We start from the raw sequence: 22,084 nt of genomic DNA on the forward strand, positions 1-22,084 counted from the left end.
ATGGTTTGGGTTAGGGTTATGGTTTGGGTTAGGGTTATGGTTTGGGTTAGGGTTATTGTTTGGGTTATGGTTTGGGTTCGGGTTATGGTTTGGGTTAGGGTTATGGTTTGGGTTAGGGTTATGGTTTGGGTTCGGGTTATGGTTTGGGTTAGGGTTAGGGTTATGGTTTGGGTTAGGGTTATGGTTTGGGTTAGGGTTATGGTTTGGGTTAGGGTTTGGGTTATGGTATGGGTTATGGTTTGGGTTATGGTTTGGGTTATGGTTTGGGTTATGGTTTGGGTTATGGTTTGGGTTATGGTTTGGGTTATGGTTTGGGTTATGGTTTGGGTTATGGTTTGGGTTATGGTTTGGGTTATGGTTTGGGTGATGGTTTGGGTGATGGTTTGGGTTATGGTTTGGGTTATGGTTTGGGTTATGGTTTGGGTTATGGTTTGGGTTATGGTTTGGGTTATGGTTTGGGTTATGGTTTGGGTTATGGTTTGGGTTATGGTTTGGGTTATGGTTTGGGTTATGGTTTGGGTTATTGTTAGGGGTTGGGGGTTATGGTTTGGGTTATGGTTATGGTTGGGGTTATGGCTATGGATGGGATTATGGTTTGGGTTAGGGTTCTTGTTAGGGGTTAGGGGTTATGGTTTGGGTTATGGTTATGGTTGGGGTTATGGTTATGGTTGGGGTTATGGTATAGGTTAGGGTTATTGTTAGGGGTTGGGGTTATGGTTTGGGTTAGGGTTATTGTAAGGGATTAGGGGTTATGGTTTGGGTTATGGTTATGATTGGGGTTATGGTTTGGGTTAGGGTTATTGTTAGGGGTTGGGGTTATGGTTTGGTTGAGGGTTATTGTTAGGGGTTAGGGGTTATGTTTTGGGTTAAGGTTATGGTTTGGGTTATGGTTATGGTTGGGGTTATGGTTTAGGTTAGGGTTATTGTTAGGGGTTGGGGTTATGGTTTGGGTTGGGGTTATTGTTAGGGGTTAGGGGTTATGGTTTGGGTTATGGTTATGGTTTGGGTTAGGGTTATTGTTAGGGGTTATGGTTTGGGTTAGGGATATTGTTAGGGGTTAGGGGTTATGGTTTGGGTTATGGTTATGGTTGGGGTTATGGTTATGGTTTGGGTTAGGTTTTGGGTTAGGGTTATTGTTAGGGGTGGGGTTATGGTTTGGTTGAGGGTTATTGTTAGGGGTTATGTTTTGGGTTATGGTTATGGTTTGGGTTATGGTTATGGTTGGGGTTATGGTTTAGGTTAGGGTTATTGTTAGGGGTTGGGGTTATGGTTTGGGTTAGGGTTATTGTTAGGGGTTAGGGGTTATGGTTTGGGTTATGGTTATGGTTGGGGTTATGGTTATGGTTTGGGTTAGGTTTTGGGTTAGGGTTATTGTTAGCGGTTGGGGTTATGGTTTGGGTTAGGGTTATTGTTAGGGGTTAGGGGTTATGGTTTGGGTTATGGTTATTGTTATGGGTTGGGATTATGGTTTGGGTTAGGGTTATTGTTAGGGGTTATGGTTTGGGTTAGGGATATTGTTAGGGGTTAGGGGTTATGGTTTGGGTTAGGGTTAGGGTTATTGTTAGGGGTTGGCGTTAGGGTTTGGGTTATGGTTGGGGTTATGGTTGGTGTTATTGTTGGGGTTATCAGTTAGGGTTATGGTTATGGTTGGGGATATGGTTGGAGTTATGGCTATGGTTGGGAATATGGTTTTGGTTGGGGTTATGGTTATGGTTGGGAATCTGGTTATTGTTTGGGTTAGGGTTATGGTTTGGGTTAGGGTTATGGTTTGGGTTAGGGTTATTGTTTGGGTTATGGTTTGGGTTCGGGTTATGGTTTGGGTTAGGGTTAGGGTTATGGTTTGGGTTCGGGTTATGGTTTGGGTTAGGGTTAGGGTTATGGTTTGGGTTAGGGTTATGGTTTGGGTTCGGGTTATGGTTTGGGTTAGGGTTAGGGTTATGGTTTGGGTTAGGGTTATGGTTTGGGTTAGGGTTATGGTTTGGGTTAGGGTTTGGGTTATGGTATGGGTTATGGTTTGGGTTATGGTTTGGGTTATGGTTTGGGTTATGGTTTGGGTTATGGTTTGGGTTATGGTTTGGGTTATGGTTTGGGTTATGGTTTGGGTTATGGTTTGGGTTATGGTTTGGGTTATGGTTTGGGTTATGGTTTGGGTTATGGTTTGGGTTATGGTTTGGGTTATGGTTTGGGTTATGGTTTGGGTTATGGTTTGGGTTATGGTTTGGGTTATGGTTTGGGTTATGGTTTGGGTTATGGTTTGGGTTATGGTTTGGGTTATGGTTTGGGTTATGGTTAACGGTGCGCCTGAAAATTCCCATTGCGGGGAAGCCCACCCCCAAGGTGTCCTGGAAGAAGGGCGAGGAGGAAGACTTGAGCGACGGCGGCCGCGTTTGCGCCGAATCCTCGGCGGTCAACACCACGCTTCTGATCAGGGATTGCCAGAGGAGCGACGCCTCCAAGTACACCGTCGCCCTGAGGAATAGCGCCGGCAGCAAGGAGTCCACCGTCTTTATCAGGTAACGGGTCGGAGGAAACTCCTCCTCGCCGCCACGCCTGTGCGCTGGCCTTGCGCTCGCCTTGCGCTGGCCATTCGCTGACCATGGTCTGTCTTTCTTGCAGGGTGGTGGGTAAGCCCGGCATCCCCGTGGGACCGGTCAAGTTCAAGGACGTGACGGCCGACGGGGCCACGCTGAAGTGGGCCGCCCCCAAAGACGACGGGGGCTTGGAGTTCACCAATTACATCCTGGAAAAGCGCGACTCGGTCACCAACATGTGGGTGACCGTCTCCTCGGCGGTGGACAAGAATGCCTTCAGGGTGACGGCTCTCCACGAGGGCACGGAATACGTCTTCCGCGTCTGCGCCGAGAACAAGTACGGCGTGGGCGAGGGACTCAAGTCGGAGCCCGTGGTGGCCAAACATCCCTTCGGTGAGTTCTTCTTTCCCTCGGCTCCCCTGAACTTGACTTTGAGGGCCGGCCCCTCGGCGTCAAAGAGGAAACGGTCAAGGTGAAAGTTTTAGACGTCTCCGCCGCCCCCGGCCCCATCCACTGCGCCGGCGTCTCCTCCGAGAAGGTCACCCTCCGCTGGGCGCCGTCCCCCGAGGACGGCGGCTCGCCCATCAAGCACTACAAGCTGGAGAAGCGGGAAACCGGCCGCCTCCTCTGGACCATTCTGGAGGAGGAGGTGCCGGACTGCCACTACGTGGCCACCAAACTCATCCAGGACAACGAGTACATCTTCCGAGTGTCAGCCGTCAACCAGCACGGCGCCGGCGAGGCGGCTCACTCCCGGCCCGTCAAGATGGTGGATAGGTTTGGTGAGTGGCGCTTGGGTTACCGCCCGCACGTATCTGGCCCCGGCGTGTCACTGAAAGCCGAGGCGCCCCTTTTCCCAGGTCCTCCCGGCCCGCCGTCCAAGCCCGAGATCCTAGAGCTCGACGGACACTCGGTGACGCTGACGTGGAGGAGGCCGGCCGACGACGGCGGCGGCGACATCCTCGGCTACGCCGTGGAGAAGAAGGAGAAGAAGGGCAGCAGGTGGCTCAGGGCCTCCAAGAAGTCGCTGACCGAGCTGAGCTACGCCGTGACCGGCCTGACCGAAGGCTTGCAGTACGAGTTCCGCGTCTCGGCCGAGAACAAAGGCGGCTACAGGGAGCCCGGCGAGCCCTCGCTACCGGTCACCACCGTCGTCGCCACCTGTGAGTCGTAACCGAGGCCCGCCCGGCTGGGCAAAATGCCCAATGGAAAAATGCCCAATGGAAAAATGTCCGCGCCGTCGCTAATCTTCCACTCCTCCCGGCGGCAGATGTTCCCGGTCCGCCCGTCAACCCCAGGGTGACTGACACCGGCCAGACCACGGCCACTCTCAATTGGGGAAAACCACTGGACAACGGCGGGCTCCACGTCACCGGCTACGTGATCGAGCACCGCAAAGAAGGCGCGGAGGAATGGATCAAGGACACGGCGCCCTCGTCCCCCCTGAGAATCACCGAGTTCGTTGTGCCCGGACTGGAAAACGCCGGCAGATACCACTTCCGGATTAGGGCCGTCAACCCCAAGGGTACGGCCCCAGCGGCCCAAACGGCAGAACTGGTGGAGGTGGCGGAGCGCGCCGCCCAGCCGGACCTGGAATTGGACGCCGAGCTGAGGCGCACCCTGGTGGTCAGGGCCGGATGCCCCGTGCGCCTCTTTGTGCCCATCGGGGGACGTCCCGCGCCCACCGTGGCCTGGAGCAAGGAGGGCGCCACCGTGCCCCGCGCCGTCATCGACAGCACCGAGTCCTACACCATGCTGCTGATTCCCGAGAGCGTCCGGACGGACGCCGGCAGATACCAGCTGACCCTGGAGAACTCGGCGGGGAAGAAGAGCGGCGATATTCACGTCCGAGTGCTGGATTCGCCCGGGCCGCCGCTCAACCTCAAAGCGGCGGGCGTGGACAAGGAATCCATCGTCCTGGAGTGGGAGATGCCGCTGGTGGACGGCGGCACCAAGGTCACCAATTACATTATCGAGAAGAGGGAGTCCACACGCAAGGCCTTCGCCACCGTGGTGACCCACTGCCCCACCACCCGGGTCAGGATGGGCGATCTGGGCGAGGGCTGCGAGCACTACTTCCGCGTCTACGGCAAGAACGAGTACGGTGTGGGCGAAGGCGCCGAGACCCCCGATCCCATCCGCGCCTCGCAGGCGCCGGGCCCCCCGGCGAGCATTGTGCCCGTGGACATGACCAAGAACTCGGTCAGCCTGGCCTGGACCAAACCCAAGCACGACGGAGGCAGCCGGCTGACGGCCTACGTCCTGGAAGCCCAGAAGAGGGGCACCGATCAGTAGGCCCACGTCAGCAGCCTGAGAGGCATGGACTTTACCGTCAAGAACCTCAACGAGAAGGAGGAATACACCTTCCGCGTGATGGCCGTCAACTACTCGGGCAGGAGCGCCCCCCGCCAGAGCAAGCCCATGCTCGTCCGGGATTCCTCCTCCCCGCCCGACCTGGACCTGCGCGCCCTCTGCCAGGCCACCGTGGTGGCTCGGGCCGGAGAGGACATCAGGGTGGAGATTCCCGTGGCCGGACGCCCCAGGCCGGCCGTCAGCTGGCAGAAGGACGGCGGCGCCCTGAAGCTGACCCAGAGGACCAACGTGGAGCGCACCCCGGCCACCGTGGTCCTCAGCGTCAAGGAATGCACCAGGGCCGACAGCGGCACCTACGCCGTGACGGCCAAGAACCTGGCGGGTACCGTCAGTGACAACGTGTGGATCAGAGTGCACGACGTCCCGGGCCCGCCCAAGGGACCCGTGCTCATCACGGAAATCTCCCGCACCTACTGCGTCTTCGCCTGGGACGCGCCGGAAAACGACGGCGGCGTCCCCATCAACAACTACGTGCTGGAGATCCGAGACACCGCCACGCAGACTTGGAGCGAGCTGACCTCCGCCGCCATCCGCACCACCTTCAAGGCCACCCGCCTGACCACGGGCTCGGAGTACCAGTTCCGGGTCAGGGCCAAAAACCGCTACGGCGTGGGCCCGGCCATAACCTCCGAGTCGGTGGTGGCCGCCTACCCCTTCAAAGTTCCGGGACCGCCCGGCACGCCCCGAGTGGTGGCCTTCACCAAGGACTCCATAACCGTCGGCTGGAACGAGCCCGTGTCCGACGGCGGGGACCAAGTGGCCGGCTACCACGTGGAGAGGAAGGAGCGGAGCAGCATCACGTGGCAGAGAATCAGCCTGGGTCTGGTCAAAGGGAACCTCCTCAAGTCCAGCGGCCTGGAGGACGGCGCCGCCTACGAGTTCCGCGTCATGGCGGAGAACAAGGCCGGCATCGGCAAGGCCAGCAAGGCCTCGGAGCCCATCGTGGCCCTGGACCCGGTGGACCCCCCGGGCGCGCCCGTGCCCACCTCGGTCACCGACAACGCCGTCACCGTGGCCTGGACCAAGCCCGAGTACGACGGCGGATTCAAGATCACCGGCTACACGGTGGAGAGGCGAGAACTGCCCGCCGGTCGCTGGACGAAGGCCAACTTCACCAACGTCACGGAGAGCGCCTTCACCGTCAGCGGACTGACCCGCGACGCCCTCTACCAGTTCCGCGTGACGGCGAGGAACTCTGCCGGAGCCGTGAGCACCCCGTCGGAGCCCTCGGAGCCCGTGGCCTGCAAGGACGACGTGGTGGAGCCGCGCATCATGGTGGACGCCGTCTTCAAGGACGTGCTCCTGGTCAAGGCCGGGGAGTCCTTCAAGCTGGACGCCGACGTAGCCGGGCGACCCGCCCCCCGCCTGACTTGGACCAAGAACCAAAAGGAAGTGGAGAACACCTTCAAGCTGGACGTCAAGCACGGCGAGCTGACCTCCACGCTGACCAACAAGGACTCTGTCCGGGCCGACGGAGGAGGATTCCTCTTGACGGCCGCCAACGCCGGCGGCTTCTGCAAGCACGTCTTCAGGGTCAAAGTACTGGACAGGCCCGGCCCGCCGCTGGGACCCCTGGCCGTCGGCCGGGTCACGGCCGACGACTGCCTGCTGACGTGGGCCCCGCCCGCCGACGACGGCGGTTCCCAGATCGAAGGCTACGCGGTGGAGAAGCGGGAATCCGGCAGACTGCTGTGGAGCGAGGCGGCCTCCCACCTGCGGGACACCCAGCTCAAAGTGGGCAAGCTCCTCAAGGGAAACGAGTACATCTTCAGAGTGAGGGCGCTCAACAAATACGGCAGCGGCGAGCCCCTGGACTCGGAGCCCGTTCTGGCCGACGACCCGTACCGGGTCCCCGACGCGCCCCGGAACCCGCTGGTGGCCGCCACCGCCGAGGATTCCATGCTGGTGAGCTGGCAGGCCCCCGAGAGCGACGGCGGGGCGCCTGTCGACAACTATCACGTGGAGAGGAAAGACCGGCAGGGCCTGCGCTGGGTCAAGTGCAACAAGAGGAAGGTGAAAGACCTGCAGTTCAAGGCCACGGGCCTGGTGGCCGGACACGAATACGAATTCCGGATCAGTGCGGAGAACGCCGCCGGCGTGGGCCCGTCCAGCCCCTCCAGCCCTCTGTACAAGGCCAGCGACGCCCTGTACAAACCGGGGCCCCCCTGCAACCCCAGAGTTCTGGACACCACCAGCTCGTCCATCACCGTGGCCTGGAACAAGCCCGCCTACGACGGCGGCTCCGACATCACCGGTTACGTGGTGGAGCGCTGCGTCCCCGCCGCCGGCAAAGAGGAGGAGGAGGAGGCGGAGGATTGGCGAATCGCCACGCCCAAGGAGGGACTACTGGCCACCTCCTTCACCCTGATCAATCTGACGGAGGACGCCGAGTACAAGATCAACATCTCGGCCGTCAACGGCGAGGGGATGGGCCAGGCGGCCGGCGTGCCCGGCCGGCCCAGGGCCGAGGACCGACTCCTCCCGCCGGAGCTTGACTTGGACGCCGAGCTCCCGTCAGATCGGCGTCCCCGTCATCGTGAAGGAGCTGGTGACGGCGCCGGTCGTCAAGACGCCCTTCCACACCTTCAGCATGTTGGCGGGCCAAGACCTGACCCTCTGGTGCTCTCCTGGCACCGTGGCGGCCAACCGCTCAAGAGGACCACCCGCGTCAACTTTGCCGCCTCGGAAACCCTGCTGACCCTCGCCATCAAGGAGGCCCGCGGGGAGGATTTCGGAGAGTACCGGGTGGCCCTGGTCAACACGGCGGGCCGGGCCACCGCGCAGGTCGCCGTGGTGGTGCTGGACAAGCCCGGTCGGCCGCTGGGTCCCATCCGGGTGGAGGAGGTCACCTCGTACAGCGTGACCATCTCCTGGGGACCGCCGGAGTACGACGGCGGTTGCACCATCAACAACTACATCGCGGAGAAGAGAGACACCTCCACCACCAATTGGACCCTGGTGTCCGCCAACCTGGCCAGGTGCAAAGTGAAAGCCTGTCGCCTGAAAGCCGCCGCCGAATACCAGTTCCGGATCACGGCGGAAAACCGCTACGGCAAAGGTCCGGCCCTCCAGTCCGAGTGCCTCGTGGCCCAGTACCCGTACAAAGTCCCGGGCCCCCCGGGAACTCCCAGCGTGGCCTCCTCCACCAAAGACAGCATGGTGGTGACCTGGAACGAACCGGTCAGCGACGGAGGCAGCGCCGTTTTGGGCTACCATCTGGAGCGCAAGGAGAGAACCAGCATCCTCTGGGTCAAACTCAACAAATTGCTTATCAAGGAGCAAAGCTCGAAGATCTCCGGCCTGGAGGCGGGAATGGAATACGAGTTCAGAGTCTACGCCGAGAACATAGTGGGCGTGGGCAAAGTCAGCAAAGTCTCCGAGGGCCAGGTGGCCAGAGACCCCTGCGACCCCCCGGGCGCGCCCGAGTCCACCGAGATCACCGGCCATTCGGTCCGCATCGCCTGGACCAAGCCCGAGTACGACGGCGGCGCCAAGATCACCGGCTACACGGTGGAAAAGAAGGAGCTTCCCGAAGGACGCTGGTCCAAAGCCAACTTCACCAACGTCACGGAGACGGAGTACGCCGCCACGGGACTGCTTCCGGACGGCCGCTACGAGTTCCGAGTCATCGCCAGAAACGCCGCCGGGGTCTCCAGTCTCCCCTCCTACAGCAGCGGCCCCATCACCGCCAGAGATGACATCCGGCCCCCCCGCGTCAGCATGGACCCCCAGTACACTCAGACCCTGGTGGTGAAGGCGGGGGAAAGCCCCCGCCCTCCATCGCCTGGCTGAAGGACCGGCAGGAAGTGGCCGACACCCCGCGCCGAGAGATCAGGAACACGGCCACCCGCGCCTGCCTGGCCGTCAAAGAAGCCCGACTCCACGACGGAGGCCTCTATACTCTCTTGCTGAAAAACCCGGGGGGTGAAAAGGCCACCCCGGTCAAGGTGGTGGTCCTGGACAGACCGGGACAGGCGCAGGGCCCCCTGGCCGTGACGGACATCCTCAAGGACCGTTGCCGCCTCACGTGGCGGGAGCCGCTCCAGGACGGCGGCAGCAAGATTAGCCACTACGTGGTGGAGAGGAGAGAGAGCAGCCGGCTGGTCTGGACGGTGGTGGAGTCCGACGTGGCCGACACCTGGTTGGACGTTGCCAAGCTCCTGGAGGGCAACGAGTACGTCTTCCGAGTGCACGCCGTCAACGAGTTCGGCGCCGGCGCGCCGCTCCTGTCCGAGCCGGCCACCATCAGAGACCCCAACACGGTCCCCGGATCGCCCAGAGCTTTGGAGGTCTCGGAGGTGAAGAAGGATTCCGTGCTCCTGACCTGGGAGGCCCCTACTGACCACGGAGGCACTCCCATCACCACCTACGTCATCGAAAAGCACGACAAAGAGGGCGTGCGTTGGACCAGATGCAACAGGGGCCCCGTCCCGCATTTGTCTTTCAAGATCACGGGACTCCTGGAAAGTCACAGTTACGAGTTCAGGGTGGCCGCCGAGAATGCCGTCGGCGTGGGCCGGCCCAGTTCCGCCACCGTCTACCACCGAGCCCTGGACCCCGTCTTCAGGCCCGCCGCAGAATCCCAGAGTGACCGACACCACCAAATCTTCCGTCTTCCTGTCGTGGGGCAAGCCCCTCTGCGACGGCGGCTCGGAGATCCAGGGATACGTGGTGGAACGCCGCGCCGCCACCGGCGGGGCGCAGACGGAAGCCACCGAGGCGTCGGCCCCCGAGGAGGACTGGGTCATGTGCACGCCGGCCACCGGTGTCAAGAAGACGAATTTTGAGGTGGCCCAGCTGACGGAGAATCGGGCTTACCACTTCAGAGTGTGCGCCAGCAACAAGGTCGGACTCGGCGAGGCCGCCCAGGTGACCGGGGTGGTGGTGGCCCAAGAGAGGGAGGAGCAACCCGACCTGGACATCGATCCGGAACTGCGGAAGACCGTGAGCGTCCGGGCCAGACTCACGCTCCGACTTTTCATCCCCGTCCGGGGAAGACCGGCCCCCGTCGTCCGGTGGGACAAGGACGAGGCGCCGCTGAAGGACGGGGCTCAAGTGGAAGTGACCGGCAGCTACACAGCGTTGACCTTCGACCACGCGAGCAGGACGGACAGCGGCAAATACACGGTCACGGCGGTCAACGCCAGCGGAAGCAAGTCGGCCGGCGTGGCGGTGCGGGTACTGGATACGCCCGGCGCACCCGTCAACTTGAGCGTGAAGGAAATCACCAGCCAGTCGGTGACGCTGGCCTGGGACGCGCCTCTCTTGGACGGCGGCTCCAAGGTCAAGAACTACATTGTGGAAAAGAGGGAGAGCACGCGCAAAACCTACGCCGCCGTGGACACCAATTGCCACGCGCTCTGCTGCAAGATCGAGCCGCTGCAGGAGGGCTGCTGTTACTACTTCCGCGTCCTGGCAGAGAACGCCCACGGCGTGGGCCCGCCCGCCGCCACCCTGGACCCGCTCAAGGTCTCGGAGGTGCCTCAGGCCCCCAGGAGCCTGAGCGTGACGGACCAGACCGACACTAGCGTGTCTCTGGCCTGGGAACGTCCCGAATACGATGGCGGCAGCCGGGTGGCCCAGTACCTGTTGGAGGTTCAGCTCAAGGGTCAGGAGAAGTGGTCCGGCGTCAACACCTACAAGGGCACGGCCGCCACCGTTTCCAATTTCAACCCGGGAGAGGAGTACCTCTTCCGAGTCACGGCCATCAACGACAAGGGCAAGAGCCAGCCCCGGGTCCTGTCCGGCCACATCGCCGCCAAGAACTTGGTGTTCCAGCCCGACTTGCGACCGGCTTTCAGCAGCTACAGCGTCCACGTGGGCAAAGACCTCCGGGTCCGAGTACCCATCTTCGGGCGGCCCAAGCCCACCGTGGCGTGGACCAAGAATGGCGCGCCCCTCAAGTTCACCACCAGAGTCAACATTCACAACGAGCAGAGCCACACCAGTCTGAGCATCAAGGAGGCGGCGGCCGACGACGGAGGCATGTACGGCATCCGGGCCACCAATCCGGCCGGCGAGAAGGAGGCCACGCTGGAAATCGTGGTACTGGACAAACCCGGCCCGCCCACCGGCCCCGTCAAGTTCGACGAGATCACCACGCAGAGCGTGACGCTGTCCTGGGCTCCGCCCCAGCGCGACGGCGGTTGCCAGATTTCCAACTACATCGTGCAGAAGAGAGAGACCGTCGGCACCACTTGGGAAAACGTCAACGCCAACTACGCCAGGACCACCATCAAGGTGCCCAGGCTGAAGGCCGGAGCCGAGTACCAGTTCAGGATCGTGGCGCAGAACCGCCACGGCAAGAGTCACGGCCTGGACTCGCCCGCCGTGGTGGCTCGGTACCCCTACAGGGAACCCGGGCCGCCGGGCACGCCCTTCGTCACTTCGCTCTCCAGAGACCACCAGGTGGTGGAGTGGCACGAGCCCATCTCGGACGGGGGCACTCCCGTCCTGGGCTACCACCTGGAGAGGAAGGATCAACAAGACGCTCATCCGCCAGACGGACTACAAGAGCCACCCTCTGGAGGAAGGCGTGGAGTACGAATACCGGGTCTACGCCGAAAACATTGTCAGCGTGGGACGCTGCAGCAAGCTCTCGGAGGGCCGCGTGGCCAGGGACCCCTGCGACCCCCCCGGCATCCCCCGGGCCGTCCACGTGACCAAAGACGCCATCTTCATCCGCTGGACCAAGCCCGAGTACGACGGCGGCAGCAACGTCACCGGCTACCTGGTGGAAAGGTGCGACCTGCCTGAGGGCCGTTGGGTGAGGGCCAACTTCACCAACGTGATGGAGATCCAATTCACCGCCACGGGCCTCAGCAAGAACTCCCAGTACGACTTCAGGGTGGCGGCCAAGAACGCCGCCGGCACCGTCAGCAAGCCGTCGTACAACAGCGGGCCGATCACGGCCGGCGACGGCACCGAGGCGCCCACATTCTCCGTGGACCCCGCCTTCGCCAAGGCCGTGGTCCTGAACGCCGGCGAGACCTTCAAGCTGGACGCCGACGTGGGTGGCAAGCCCCCGCCGGCCATGCGCTGGTTCAGGGGCGAAGTGCCGCTGGAAAATACCCTCAGGCTGGACATCAAGAACATGGAGAGTCGCGCCCTGATCCTGGTCAAAGACGCGGCCAGGGAGGACAGCGGCACCTACACGCTCCAGTTGACCAACCAGGCCGGCAGCCAAAGCGCGCACTTCCAAGTCTCCGTCTTGGACCGGCCCGGTCCTTGCCGGGGACCCCTTCACGTGGCCGAGGATCGCTGCTCGCTGGCTTGGCGTCCGCCTTCCTCCGACGGGAGTTGTCCCGTCACCCATTACGTCATCGAGAGGAGAGAGACCAGCCGTCTGGCCTGGACGGTGGTTTCTCCCGCCTGCACGGCCACCTGCTACAAGGTCACCAACCTGCTGGAGGGCAACGAATACATTTTCCGCGTGACGGCAGTCAACCGGCACGGCGCCGGCGGCCCCCTGGAGTCCGAGCCCGTGCTCTGGAAGACTCCCTTCGTACTCCCCGGTCCGCCTCACGTGGAGGACGTGGCCGACATCACTCGCGACGGCATGACCGTCAGGTGGAGCCCCCCGGAATCCGACGACGGCAGCCAGATCTCAAACTACGTGGTGGAGAAGAAGGACAGGGCGGGCGTCAAGTGGACCAGGTGCAACCGCCAGAAGGTCACGGACCTCTCCTTCAGAGCCACCGGCCTGAGCGCCGGCCACGACTACGAGTTCCGGGTGAGCGCCGAGAACGCGGTGGGCTCGGGAGAGCCGTCCCTGCCGACCTCCTACTACAAGGCGGCCGATCCCAAGTAGAGGCCGGGCTCCCCCGCCTACGTGAGTGTGGTGGACTCCACGGCCAGCTCCATCACCGTCTCCTAGGGCAAGCCGCCGTCGGACGGGGGCAGCCCCGTCCAGGGCTACCTGGTGGAGGTCTGCAAGGCCGAGACGGAGCAATGGACCATGGTCACCCCCCCCCGACCGGCCTGCGTCTCAACAAATACCAGATCCCCCGGCTGAAAGAGGGCCAGGAATATCGAATTCAAGTGTGCGCCCTCAACAAGGTCGGCGTGGGCGAGCCGGCCGTCCTCCCGGGAACCGCCAGAGCGGAAGAGAGGCTGGAGGCGCCTCAGATCCACCTGGACTCCGAGCTGCGCAAGGGAATATCCGTGAAGGCCGGCGGCTCGTTCAGGATACACGTTCCCTTCAGGGGCAGGCCCGCCCCCGAGGTGAAGTGGTCCAAGGACCAGGGCACCCCCACCGAAAAGGCGGTGGTGGAAAAGGGCCCCACCTTCACCCAGCTCTCCGTGGACTCCTGCGACCGGTGCGATTCGGGGAAGTACACGCTCACCCTCAGCAACGGCAGCGGCTCGGCCACCGAAGCGGTGGCCGTCAAAGTCCTGGACACGCCGGGGGCCCCGCTCAACCTGGCGGTGAAAGACGTGAGGAAGGACTCGGTCACCCTCGTCTGGGAGGCGCCGCCCAACGACGGGGGTTCCAAAGTCAAGAGCTACGTGGTGGACAAGCGGGAATCCACCCGCAAGGCCTACGCCAACGTCTCGGCCAAGTGCGCAAAGACCACCTTCAAGGTAGAGAACCTGACGGAAGGCGCCTCCTACTACTTCAGGGTCATGGCCGAGAACGAGTACGGCGTGGGCCAGGCGGCGGAGACCAAGACGATTGAGCACCGATTGAGCAACCTGCTGGCGGGCAACGAGTACCTGCTGCGAGTCAGAGCCGTCAACAAGTACGGCACGGGCGACTACCTGGCGGGCGAGCCCTTCGTGGCCCGCAGCCCGTACAAGCCCCCGGGCCCCCCCTGGCACGCCGGAGGCCGGCCAGATCACCAAGGATTCCATGCTGCTTTCGTGGGCCGTCCCGGAACAGACCGGCGGGGCCGACATCCTGGGCTACCACCTGGAGAAACGCGACCGAGACGGCGTGCGCTGGACCAAGTGCAACAGACAAAAACTGACCCAAACGCTCTTCACGGCCACGGGACTGAGCGCCCGTCACTTTTACGAGTTCCGGGTGGCGGCCGAGAACCGGGCCGGGGTGGGAGAGCCCAGCGAGCCGTCGCTCTTCTACAGAGCCTGCGACGCCACCCAGCCCCCCGGACCCCCTCGCCACCCCAAAGTGACGGACTACTCCAAGTCGTCCGTCTCGCTCTCCTGGTCCAAACCTGACTCTGACGGCGGGGCCTACGTCAAGGGCTACGTGGTGGAGATGCGCCAGTACGTGCCCCCGCCGGAGTCGCCGGAGGAGGAGGTGGAAGTGGCCCCGGCGGTGGACGCGCCGGCCCAAAAGGAGTGGCGCGTGTGCACGCCGCCCTGCGGCATCCAGGCCACCCGGCTGACCGTGGCCGACGTCACGGAGGGAGAAGAATACCAGTTCCGCGTGTGCGCCCTCAACTCCGAGGGCGTGGGCGAGGCCGCCCACGTCCACGGCACGGTGGTGGCCGTGGACAGGCTGGAGGCGCCGGAGATGGAGCTGGACGCCGACCTGCGGAAGGTGGTGTCGGTGCGTGCCGGAGGCACCCTGCGCCTGTTCGTGGCCATCAGGGACAGGCCCCAGCCCGCCGTCAAGTGGCAGAAAGTGGACGGCGCTCTCGCCCAGCGCGCCCTGATCGACTCCACCGGCTCCTACACCATGCTGGTGGTGGACAACGTCAACCGCTGGGACAGCGGCAAGTACTCGCTGTCCCTGGAGAACGCTGGCGGCTCCAAGTCCGCCGTGGTGGCCGTGAGAGTCTTGGACACGCCCGGCGCACCCCAGAACCTGGCGGCCGACGGCGGCTCCAAAATCACCAACTACGTGGTGGAGAAGCGGGAGTCGGTCCGCAAGGCCTACACCACCGTGGCCAGCAACTGCACGGCCAACGGCTTCAAGATCCAAGAGCTGCCCGAGGGGGGCGTCTTCTACTTCCGCGTCTGCGCCGTCAACCAGTACGGCCAGGGTCCCTCGGCCGAGACCGAGGAGGTCAAGGTGTCCCAGGTGCCCCTCCCGCCCGCCAACGTCGCCCTCAGCGACGTGACCAAGAGCAGCGTGTCGCTCTCGTGGGACAAGTGCGCCCACGACGGCGGCAGTAAAGTCATCTGCTACTACGTGGAATTCAAGCCCAAGGGCGGCGACAAGTGGGGCACGGCCTGCACGGTCAAGGCCACGGAGGCCACCGTTCCCAACCTCACCGCCGAGCAGAGCTACCTCTTCAGGGTGCTGGCCATCAACGAGAAGGGAAAGAGTCAACCCGGGGAGCTGGGCTTGCCCGTCCTGGTCAGGGAAGCGGCCATCCCGCCCTCCGTCTCTCCGCCCTTCACCGCTTACAGCGTGAAGGCCGGAGACGACTTGACCGTGGAGGTTCCCTTCGGCGGCAGACCCAAGCCCGCCGTCTCGTGGAAGAGGGATGGCCTCCCCGTCAAGCAGACCACCTCGCTGACGGTGGTGAACGGGGCCTCCTCCTCCAAGATCGTCCTGACCAAGGCCGGCCGGGAGCACGTGGGCGAGTACCAGATCACCGTGGCCAACGGCGCGGGAACGGCCACCTCCCACCTGCAGCTGGTCGTCCTGGACAAGCCCAGCCCGCCCACCGGCGTCAGGGTGGACGCCGTGACCTCCGACAGCATCTCGCTCTCCTGGTCTCCGCCGGAATACGACGGCGGCTGCTGCGTGAGCAACTACGTGGTGCAGAAGCGAGATACCAACACGCAAGACTGGCAGATGGCGGCGGGCGACGTGGCCCGGACGGCCTACAAGGCCGTGCGCCTGGTGCACGGCGCGGAGTACCAGTTCCGCATCTACGCGGTCAACCGCTACGGCAAGAGCGCGCACGTGGACTCCCCCGCCATTACCGCTCGCTACCACTTCAAGCAACCCGGACCGCCTTCCACGCCCGCCGTGAAGCTGGCCACCAAGTCTCACATGCTGGTCACCTAGAACGAACCCGTCTACGACGGCGGCAGTCCCGTCCTGGGCTACCACCTGGAGCGCAAGGAGCGCGCCAGCATCCTCTGGACCAAGATGAACAGGGGAATGATCCGGGACTCGGAATACAAGGTGGGCGGGGTGGAGGAGGGCGCCGTCTACGAGTACCGCGTCTACGCCCAAAACATTGCCGGCATCGGCAAGGTCAGCAAGGCCTCGGAGCCCGTGGCGGCGCGGGACCCCTGCGATCCCCCCGGCGCCCCCGTGGTCACCTCCGTGGGCAAAAGCTCCGTCTCCCTGTCTTGGGACAAGCCCCAGTACGACGGCGGCGCCAAGGTGTCCGGTTACGTGGTGGAGAGCAGGGAGCTCCCGGAGGGCCGCTGGACCAGGTGCAACTTCACCAACGTGCCCGAGACGCACTATCGGGTGACGGGCCTGACGGAGAACGCCCAGTACCACTTCCGCGTGGTGGCCAAGTACGCGGCCGGCCTGCTGAGCCCGCCCTCCGACCACACGGGACCCGTGGCCGTCAAGGACGACGTGGAGCTGCCCCGCATCGTGATGGACGTCAAGTACCGGGAGACCGTGTCGGTCAAGGCCGGCGAGACCCTGAAGATTCGGGCCGACGTGGCCGGTCGCCCCGCCCCCGTGCTGGCCTGGTGCAAGGACGGCGGCGAACTGCTTCCCCGAGCCAGAATCCAGATCCTTTCCACCGACACGGCCACCTCGGTGACGGTGAAGGACTGCGTCCGGGGAGATTCGGGCCGCTACGTCCTCACGCTGCAGAACATCGCCGGCAAGGTCAGCACGCCCATCCATTGCGTGGTCCTGGACAAACCGGGGCCCCCCGCCGGGCCGCTGCAGGTGACGGATCTGACGGCCCAGGGATGCACGCTGTCCTGGGGTCCGCCCCAAGAAGCCGGCGGCGCCGACATCACGCGCTACGTGCTGGAGAAGCACGAGACCAGCCGCCTGGCCTGGACGTTAATGAAGGACGACGTGACCAAAACCTATCACGCCGTGACGGGACTGCTCAAGGGCAACGAGTACGTCTTCAGGGTCTCGGCCGTCAACAAACACGGGATCGGCGAGACCTTGGAGAGCCACGCCGTCAAGGTGGCCGATCCGTACTCCCCGGCCGGCGCGCCGCTCGACGTCGACGTCACCGACGTCGCCGGAGATTCCATTAGGCTGGTGTGGCGCCCGACCGGCCAGCGACGGCGGCAGCCCCGTCGCCGGCTACGTGGTGGAGCGCCGGGAGAAGACGGCCATGCGCTGGATCAGCGTCAACCGGGATCTCATCGCCGTCTGCCACGCCTCGGTCACCAAGCTGCGCCGGGGTTGCGAGTACGACTTCAGGGTCTACGCCGAGAACGCCGCCGGTCTGAGCCCGCCCAGCGAACTGTCCGCCTCCTTCCGAGCCCTGGCCCCCTTGACGGGTCCCGCCGCACCCTCCAAGCCCAAGATTGTTCACTCTACCCGGGACAGCGTGTCCATCGTTTGGAAAGCGCCCGCCGACAGTGGCGGCGCCCCCGTCCTGGGATACGCCGTGGAATACAGGGACTATGTAGGCAAGCTGGCCAAAGAGGGGGAAGGATATGAAGAGGAGGAAGAGGAGGAGGAAGAGCCGCAGAGATGGCTGGAAGCCATGGCGCTCACCAAGAGCTTGGAGATGACAGTCACCGGCCTAAAAAACGCCGCCCAATATGAATTCTGCGTCAAAGCCATCAACAAAATGGGAAGCAGCGTGCGCAGCCGGCGCTCGGACGCCGCCGCCGCCACCGAGAGGACGGCGCCACCCACGTTCGACGTCGACGTGGAGACGCGCAAGGTCCTGGTGGTGAAGCGCGGCCTGGCCTTCACCCTCAAGGTTCCCTTCAAGGGTCAACCCGTTCCCTCGGCCGTATGGTCCAAGGAGGGCACCGAACTGAAGGCCAGGGGAACCGCGGAGGCCAGCGACTCCGACGCTTCGCTGACCATCGAAAACTCGGGCAGGAACGACTCCGGAGAGTACCGCCTGACCATCGCCTCCGACTTGGGAGAGGCCACGTTACCGCTGAGCGTCAAGGTGCTGGACTCCCCGGGCCCCCCGCTCAACGTCAAGGTTTCGGCGGTCACTCGGGACTCGGCCGCTCTCACGTGGGAAGCCCCCGACAACGACGGCGGCGACGCCGTCAAGGCCTACCACGTGGAGAAGCGCGAGGCCAGCAAGAAGGCCTGGGTTTCCGTGACCACCAACTGCCACGCCCCGGCCTGCAAAGTAGAGGACCTGCTGGAAGGGGCCGTCTATTACTTCAGAGTAATGGGGGAGAATGAGTATGGAGTGGGCGTACCTCAGGAAGTGAAGGCCGGCACCAAGATCACAGGTAAGCTCCCGTCCGAGGCCCCAATCCGGCCAAATCCGGCCAAATCCGGCCAAATCCGGCCCACTCACTCCTCAATTGTCTTTGCAGAGGTGCCCAGTCCGCCCGCCAAATTGGGAGTGGCCGACGTCACCAGGGACAGCGTGACCATCGCCTGGACGCGGCCAGAGTACGACGGCGGCAGCCGAGTCAAGGCCTACCTGCTGGACGCCCTGGAGAAGGGCCAGACCAAATGGGTCAAGTGCGCCACGGTGAAGACCACCAGCCACTCCGTCAAAAGCCTGCGGGAAGGCGCCGAGTACTTCTTCAGAGTGCGAGCCGAGAACCACGCCGGTCTGAGCGAGGCCAAAGAGATGATTGCACCCGTCCTCGTCAAAGAAATTCTGGGTAATTCCCCGGCCCGCCGTCTCCGCGGCCGAGTTCATCCGTCCAATCAAATGTCACCGCCAGAGTCTTCTCTTTGACCCCGCTACGGGGCTTGTTCTACCCGGCCCCGCTGAGCCGACTTTTGCTTGAATTTTGACAGAGGCTCCAGAGTTCGACCTGAAGAACTACCCCAAAAATACCGTCTACGTGAGAGCCGGATCCGACCTGACCTTTGACATCCCGCTGAGCGGCAAGCCGATGCCAAAAGTCAGCGTGTCCAAGAACAACGTGCCGGTCAAGGGATCCAAGAGACTCTCCGCCCGGGTCACCCCCGACAGCCTGAGCGTCAGCCTGGAGCAAAGCGTCGCCGGCGATGCCGGGAAGTACCAACTGAGTGCCAGCAATGCGGGCGGCGCCAGCCAGATCTCGGTGAACGTGGTGGTGCTGGATAGGCCCGGACCACCCCTGGGGCCCGTGGAGATCCTGGAGGTGGGAGAGACTACGGCGCACCTGAAATGGACTCCTCCGGAGTACGACGGCGGAAGTCCCGTCACCAACTACGTGCTCCTGAAACGGGAAACCAGCACCCCCACCTGGACAGAGGTGTCGGCCAACGTGGCGCGGAGCCAGATCAGAGCCACCAAGCTGACCAGGGGAGAGGAGTATCAGTTCCGAGTCAGGGCCCAGAACCGTTACGGTCTCAGCGAGCACCTCGACAGCAAGCCGGTGACGATCCGGCTTCCTTTCGGTGAGTCGCCGGGCGGATTTTGTTTTCTCCGACCCCCCCTCACGCACCCTTCCCAAAGCCACCGCCAACTGACTTGTGGCTCTGCGCTTTGAATTCCAGTGGCTCCGGGGCCTCCGTCCACCCCCTGGGTTAGTTTTGTCTGTCGAGACAACCTGACCGTCTGCTGGAACGAACCGGTCAACGACGGCGGCAACGCCGTGACGGGCTACCACCTTCACATGAAGGAAAGGAGCAGCATCCTCTGGCAGAAGATCAACAAAAGCGCCATAGCGGGGAACCAGATGCGGGTCAGCAACATCTGCCCGGGTCTCATCTACGAGTTCAAGGTCACGCCGGGGTGGGCAAAATGAGCAAGACCTCGGAAGAGGTTCTGGCTATCGACGCGTGCGGTGAGTAGCCCTTCTTCTCTGTCACCTATTCGCCGGCCAAGTGGCGGCGAGGCGACGTGGTGCCACGTCCTAACCCTAATTGAAAAGCAAGTATAATGATTATCTTTGTACTGGCTCTTGACTAATTCCTTTCAGTTCACAAAGATAATCATTTTACCTGCTTTTTAATATTAAACACATTATCAATAAGCAGCCATTCTAAAAATGAGTTCATTCTTTGACTTTTAGCTTTTTGTGATGCATTACTGGTCCCCACTTGACTTTTTTTCTTCTCCTTGGATTTCTTCTGTTCTGAATGCCCTTGTTATTCCTCAATGAATGTTAACTGTAAGGGGCCGCCTGTGGCCCGCGGGCCGAGGTCGGAACCCCCCCGCACAAACACGACCGGGGGCGGGGCCAGCGCGTCGGTGGCGCGACGTCCGCTCGGCCAGCTAACCGGCCTAACCTAATGGCGACGCGCCGTTGTGTCCGCCACAGAGCCCCCCGCAAATGTCCGCGTCAGCGAAGTCACCAAGAACTCGGTGCGCCTGACCTGGCAGAGGCCGCCGTACGACGGCGGCAGTCAGATCAGCGGCTACAGCGTGGAGAGGAGGGATGCGGCTAGCGGAAGGTGGGTGAAGGCCAACTTCACCAACATCCCGGAGATGGGCTTCACGGCGTCCGGACTGACTCAGGACGAGACCTACGAGTTCAGGGTGTACGCCAAAAACGCCGTGGGCTCCGTCAGCAACCCTTCTCTGATCGCCGGCCCGGTCACTTGCGTGGACGCCTGCGGTGAGTGCTCCTTCCGTCCCTCTACGGCTCTCGTGGGTTTCGTCACCGGGCGGGGCCGTCATCCGCCCGCTCTGTCGCGCAGGCGCTCCGGCCATCGACCTGCCTCCCGAGTACCTGGACGTGGTTCGCTACAGAGCCGGAACCTCGGTTAAGATCCGAGTGGGAATCCTCGCCGTGCCACTGCCCGGCATCGAGTGGCTGAAGAACGGAAGGGAGCTGGTGGCCTCTTCGTCCTTGTGCGTGGAGAGCACAACGGACTCCTCGGCCATTTTAATCAAGGACGCCACGCGCCAACACACCGGCTCTTATGAGATCAAAATCAAGAACACACTGGGCTCAGCTAGCGCCACCATCGCCATGGAGATCCTGGGTAGGTGCATTATTTTTCTTCTTTTGCGGTCGCCTCTGAATAGTTGTTTTGGTTTTTAAGGCCAAGCCCACTTGACTCTTTCTCAGACAAACCCGGACCGCCGAGCGGAAGCATCAGCTTCAACCTCGTCACGGCAGACCGGATCGCCTTCCGCTGGGAGCCCGTGTGCGAGGCCGACCTGGGAGGCTCCCAGGTGACGCACTACATCGTGGAGAGGCGCGAAACCAGCAGAGTGGTCTGGGCGACCGTCTCGGAGGATCACCGGCAGACGTACATCTCGGTGGGCAAACTGGTGCGGGGAAACGAATACGTCTTCCGCGTCATGGCCGTCAACAAGTACGACGTGGGAGCCCCGCTGGAGTCGGAGCCCGTGGTGGCAAAGAATGCTTTCGGTAAGCCCGGGGAGCACCCCGGCCTTTCCGCCCGGAGCCTTTCCGCCCGTCGGGTGCCTTCGGGCAACCTTCTCACCTCTGGTTTCTGCCCGTCTCCCTCCGCCAGTCACCCCGGGGCAGCCGCACACTCCCGAAGTCAGCCTCATTACCAAGACCACCATGGTGGTGGAGTGGGAAAGTCCGGGCGTAGACGGCGGTAGCGCGGTGACCGGCTACTACCTGGAGCGGCGTGACAAGAAAAGTCTGCGCTGGTTCCGCGTTTACAAGGAGCCCATTCCCGACAACAAAAAGACCGTCTACCACCTCACCCAAGGGAACCGGTACCAGTACCGCGTCTGCGCCATCAACAGGGCCGGAGAAGGCCCCTTCTCGGAAGAATCCGACTTTTACGAGGCCGCCGATCCCATCGATGAGTCGTCCGGGTCACCGCTTTGGGGAAGGCGCCACCGAGTCGGGCGCCCTCGCCGACGACTTCTCTCGGTTTTTCCAGAATGCCCCGACGAGCCTCGCAAGCTGAAGGTGCTGGATTCCACCAAGACCTCCATCACTTTGGCCTGGTCCCAGCCCGAATGGGACGGGGGCAGCCAAGTGACCGGCTACGTGGTGGAGAAGCTGGTGGAAGGAGAGGAGGACTGGGCCACGCTCACGTCCAAAGGAGAGGTCAAGACCACCGAGTACACCGTCCACGACTTGAAGCCGGACGTCAACTACTTCTTCCGAGTTTCTGCCGCCAACTGCGCGGGCCGCGGGGAAGCCCTGCAGATGAGCGAGCCCGTCCAGGCTAAAGATATCCTGGGTAGGTGTGACTCCACGCTTCACCCTTTCTTCTGGAAGGGAAAACCGGACGTGGCAAATTGACCGGC

At 62.7% G+C, this 22,084-nt stretch overlaps 1 pseudogene; it reads left to right on the plus strand.

Moving 5' to 3' along the window:
• Positions 1-2,289: 2,289 nt before the first annotated feature.
• Positions 2,290-22,084, plus strand: part of LOC144192968 (titin-like) — a 40,478-nt pseudogene continuing 20,683 nt past the window's right edge.

Source organism: Stigmatopora nigra, unplaced genomic scaffold, assembly GCF_051989575.1.
Source record: "Stigmatopora nigra isolate UIUO_SnigA unplaced genomic scaffold, RoL_Snig_1.1 HiC_scaffold_38, whole genome shotgun sequence".
Lineage (NCBI taxonomy): Eukaryota > Metazoa > Chordata > Actinopteri > Syngnathiformes > Syngnathidae > Stigmatopora > Stigmatopora nigra.